This window comes from Quercus suber, unplaced genomic scaffold (assembly GCF_002906115.3).
Source record: "Quercus suber isolate HL8 unplaced genomic scaffold, Cork oak 2.0 scaffold_206, whole genome shotgun sequence".
Classification (NCBI taxonomy): Eukaryota; Viridiplantae; Streptophyta; class Magnoliopsida; order Fagales; family Fagaceae; genus Quercus; species Quercus suber.
Window position 1 is genome coordinate 1135549 of NW_027069664.1, and position 6000 is coordinate 1141548.

The window sequence follows — 6000 nt, forward strand, 5'->3', positions numbered from 1 at the left end:
CCCTAGGTGCTAATTCCTAAATCCCATCCCTTTCCTTTGTTTCCCAAATAAATGCCCCCTCCTAGTGTCTTTTGTCCTATAGCTTGTCCTACATCAAATCTGGCTAAGTTCTTGTGCCCTTAATTGTTTGAGATACCATTTTCTTTTTTTTTTTTTTTTTTTTTTTTTTTTTTTTTTTTTTGTGTTTTTTNTGACATTCCAGTTAAAGAACCTGTAAGGGTCTTCACCACTTGCACAGGCCACTAGCAAGAACACCAATATCAATGAACAAAAACTCTTACACTCTCCCATCTCTCACTCTCTCTAAACCAAGTGGGGTTCTTGATAAGAATGAAGAAATGGGACTGAAATGCACTAGGAAGAGAAAACTTCAACAAAGAGAGAACCAAATCTTTTTCTTTCTTTCTTTATGCAAAGCTCCCTCTCTCTCTCTCTCCAGTCTTTGTTTTCTTTTTCCTTTTTCTTTTTGAGAGCTTTTTATCTCTTACAATGTCGGTGGTAAGGATTCTCAGAAGTGTTTAGATCTTCTTCTTGATGGGTTTTATCATTTATGTCCACTTTCTTTGTATACAGCAGCGAAAATTAATCAAAGGTGTGTGGGCACAGTATGAGCTGTACTCGTTGCAGGTAGTACAGTATCTATTAAAGTAGTAAACAAATCAGGAAACCGAGTGTCCTCTGTTTCCAAGTTCCAACCCCCATGTCGAAACCGCGTTCCTTGGTATTCGTGATGTGGGAATGGGATTATGGGAGTGAGAGACAGTGTGTGAAAATTGTATTTGAATGATTGATGCTGACTTTTTTCTGACGTCGCTGGATTAAACTGTTTATATAATATTATGTGTAATTTTTTTCTCTTTTGCTGAAGTTCTGAACATGTTATAATTTATTTTTTATACTTTTTTTAATTTTGAATTATAGAAAAATGCCAAAAAATACTAGTTATAAAACTCTTAGCATATTGGTAATAATTTATTTAATTTGTCAGAATATTAATAAATTTATTTATCCAAAAAAATGAATTTGATAGGGAAAAGATTTTAGCACCATCATAATTCATAACCAATTATAAAATAATAAAAAATATATATATATATATATATATATTTGTAAGCCGCACGTGCTAGTCATTTTGATGCAAACCTGTGAGCCTTGGGTGCAAACTTTCTAAAAGATAGGGAAGGGAACAAAAATGAAACGAAATCCAAAGGGAACATAATAAGAAAGAAAATCTCGAAAACATCCCACATTAGCTTATTTACCTCCTCTTTCTCGTAATGTTCTAAAATTTAATAAAAAAAAATCAATTTCTCATAATTGTCAATGTCGTATAATTCGTGATAAATATCAAGTATCATAAATGTGTATTAAATTCTCATGAATGATACAATAAATAGGTGTATATTGTGTACATTGTATAAATTGTATTGTATTGTAATACATAGATATATGGGTCAAAATGGGTTTTATTGTTAAAATTTGTATTTTTATTTGAGTCCAACTAGTTATTAGGCTCATTTTCAACACAAAAATTATTGGGTTACTTAATTAAGCCTAATAAAATAATATGTTCACATGCTTTTTCTTTTTCTCTTACAAAATTTTAACTACATAATTTGACACTTCAAATTTGTTTATTTGCAAATTTCTTTTTTATACTATGAATAAAGTATTAAATGACAAAAATAAATATTTTTTAAACTTTTTCTATTATTTTTATAAATCTAAAATCTAGAATACCAAGAAAAAAGTATAAACAAAAAATTATAAAAGAAAAGAAAAGGAAAAGATGGTAGATGTTGATGATGATGTAAAAAATGTCAATGAATAAATAATTTTGCAAGATGAACATGATAACACTGACTTAAATGGACTTGATTACACAAGCTAATGAATATGATAAAAAAATATTATTTTGGCTAATATGTCATGTTTTATTACTTTTGAGTTCAATCAATTTGAATGTGTATGTTATAAATATACGTTAATTGAATTTATTAAGTTGTCTTTGTTAAATATTATTACATATGTAATGATTAAATTAGTCATTTTTTTTTGAGAGATTTTTAACCTATAACGTCCGCTCCTGATGATAGCTATTTATCATTAGACCAATACACCAATCAGTTTTTGGTATAGGTGGGGATTGAACCCCAAATCTCTTATACAACCATCAGAGACTTTACCAGTTGAACTAACTGAAACCCACTGATTAAATTAGTCATTAGTTGAATATATTTCAAATTTATAATAAACATATATTTTACATGTATAATTTTTTAAAAAAGTTTATTAGGTTTCCGTATATCTTATAATACATGATATAGAAAAATTAAAAATTGATTAGAAATATGATTCACGTTTTAACAACTATGTTCCTTCCTATTTTGGAGCTACATTTGCTCCCTATCTTTTGGGAGCATGGTTCATTCCCTATTTCATTTTTTGTGATTTGGTAAATGTAATAAAAAAAAAAGTGTTTTTTTGAAAACTGAGAGAAATAATATTTGTTAGGGTACATTGTTTTTACACATATTTTTATTTAAATAACACTTGTCTATTCTCAAACACCACCAATAAATTATTGGGCCTCTCTAAATATTTTTTTACCCTATTATCATGCTAGCCCACGATTGTTCTTCTTGCCACCACAAAATTGGGCTACAAATATAAAATATTATAAGACCCAATATTTTGTGAGGCTTATAATTCAGACTCATCCCCAAAATTATTTTATTGGAGGGGTTCAAATCCCATGATCCAAGTCCATGGCAAGTATCTATCAAAAACCCTAATTCTCACTGGTAATGTCAAAAAAGCCAAATTCTCATTGGTATCATTAAAAACCCAATTCTCATTGATAATGTCAAAAAACTCAATTTTCATTGGCAACATTAAAAGCCTAGTTCTCATTGATAATATCAAAAAGCTCAATTTTCATTGACAATTTTAAAAACCCAATTCTCACTAGCAATATCAAAAAAGTCCAATTCTCATTAGCAACATTAAAAGCTCAGTTCTCAATGGCAATATCAAAAAGCACAATTCTCATTAGCAACATTAAAAACTCAGTTTTCATTAGCAATATTAAAAAGTCCAATTCATATTGGCACTATTTAGTGAAAAACTCGATATTGTTGATACTTGGGAAATACCATATGATTAAATTACCTATGCGCAAGACCGCAATTGTTCTAAAAGCTTGAGTGCTCATAACTACTTACATGATTCCAAATCCTTAGGAAATTATGATTATTTGATTCTATAGTCACTGTTCATAATTCTATAATAGTCGTTAATCCTACAAGCTCATCGCTAAAATTAGGACATGATTATTGGGTCTTGTTTGGAACCATAAGCATTACTTGTGCTATAATAAAAAATAAAAAATAAAAACCATGTAATTCATCATTTTAAAATAGTAAATATTATTTACAAAGCATTTTGAAATAATTAAGATTATCCTATTATTTTAAAATATTACAAATCATTGCACAAAGACCCATTACAAATATCTATCAAAACCTAAAATACATTAAATATCTACTAACAATAAAAGTCCATGAGAAATAAAAACCCACGGCAATATGTGCCATTGCTGCCCAATTTGTAGGACTCAAGATGTGGAGAAAGAAGAAAAATGCCCAAGTGAAGAGGGGCACAAACATAGCCTAGTCGAAGGGTCTAGCCCTCCTAAACAAGCCCAATCCAAAGTTCTTGCCAAGGTAGCCTAGAGCAAAGGATTGAACCAACTAGGTAGCTTCTTTTCTTGTTCATCCTTGATTAGGGTATAGCTGGAGAATTCCTCAAGGGACAACCAAATCCCTAAGATTGAACTAAGGGTTATCCCATCAACTTTCTGCCACTATCTCCCTGACATGAACAGTACCCAGAGGTTGTACTAACAGCTAAAGTCTAATGGTAATGGGATTTCATCATCCTCCTCAAAGCTCCATCTCTAGTGGAAGGAAGCCATAACTAAGTTACTTAAATCTCAGCAAATCGGCTCTATAAAAGCCAAAAATGTTCAAGAATTGGTTCATGCACCAAGCCCATGAATCCTAAAGGGAAAATTTTGGAAAAATGTAGTTTAGAGGGCATAAAGGGATCTCTAGCAGAATCCTCTGAAGTAGGCCTAAAATTTGACACCTGGCTTGAGGTACTGAATCCTACTATCTAGGGTCCAAATCTCAATAGCAGCATCAAAATTCTATCATAATACCTGCCTTAATCCCATTGGCTGAAGTCAATCCCAAAAATTTCAGCATTTAATGTAAGACTATCCAAATATTCTCCTATGTCTGGTATTTCCCAAAGAAGTAAGGCAGCCCAAAAGAAATCCACCATTTATAGGCAAATCCTAGGATGTACAGTTTGCCCCTCTTCCTATTGATCAACCTTACGTTTTTGGATTCTAGCTAATCACCCCCCCCCCCCCCCCCCCCCCCCCAAAAAAAGGTCTTCCTCAACCTTTTTCTTTTTCTAGGTTAAATTTAACCATGTGGTTGCATGAAACAGTGTTATCTTTCCCTAAGCATAATTTAATTCAAACTTGTGCTTTATTGGACAATGCAACCACATCATTGAATTTAATTGAGGAACTGCAATCATCTCATGCCTAAGTTTTGACCTTACAGTAACACTAATACTACTAAAACTACAATAAGAAACAATTGATGAGTATTAAAAAAAAAAAAAAATCCATTTGAATCATTGATCAAAAACCTGATCAGAGGTTGTAAAGTTGTCATTTACAACTATGTGTTTTTATTGGCTTATATTCCATGCCAAATTTGATTTTAATTTTATTAATTGTTTGTATTCTATATTTATTGTTGGATTTCATTGTAAGGGTTATGTGATAGAGAGAAAGAGAGTTGTGAAGACTCAAGTATTTGAAGACTGAAGAAGTTCTAGCAGGTAGCTTGCGACTTAGTATCCCGCGAAGTATCTCATGTGCCTTACACATGTTGGAATGTGAAGAGTTAGGCCAGATGGAGACAGTTGTGTCTTCCAAGTATCTCGCGGGTAAGGTCTTCCCACAAGACACCCGCGAGACATTCTGCTCTACCAGCCTATGTAGTCTGATACACATTTTCTGTGCCTACACTATTTATACCCACTTTATCTACAAATGTTGAGGAGTGCTTCTGAGAGAAAACCCTAACCAAACACCTTGAGAGTTAGAGATTGTTATTCCCACAATTCTCTACACATTTGTTTTTGGAATTTCCTCAACTCCTACCTCTCCATTTCCATACCATTGAGAGGTTGATAGCCCAAACACTTACCACACCCTTTCAGAGTGTCAAGTGAAGTTTTTGTGCTGCTGGGAAGCATTGCAAGAAGCCTAGGATGGCAGATGCAACATGAAGTTTATTGCGAGATCTGGAGAGTTAGACAAGACACGGTTCCGAGAAGCCTTGTTGGAGTAGGAGCTTGAAGGGCTTAGGTACAGAGGGTAGATTAGGCTTGGAAGGTCTCTTGCTCACCCTTGTATCCCAACTAATTGTCTAGTGGATCGATTTCTGCTTGGAGGGCGGGAGAGGTTTTTCGCTGAGTTCTTCGGTTTCCTCTTCGATAACACGTCTCGGTGTTATCTGTGTTTGATTTCTCTTCCCTACTCTTGTCATTTCATTTTTACTTTGTGTTGCTTTAAATATGGATTAGAGTAGTTTTCTTCTTATATGCTTGTGTTTACATATTCCCACTTAGTATTAAGTTAGTGTAAAATCAACCAAGCCGTAACTTTGATTTGGGGTCTAAAAGCTCTTGTTTTTTCGACACATTTACGAGCTTCAGAGGTATCAGAGCGGGTACACTCGCTGTAGTTTAAATACTTAAGTGTGTTCCTTGACCCCGTTTGAGATGGACCGGTCTCAATCTTTAAATGTTCCACCATATTTTGATAGTAGTAATTATGCTTTTTGAAAGTCTGAATGAGGGCATTCTTGTGTTCCATTAATGATATTGTTTGAGATGCGGTTGAAATAGGTTGGA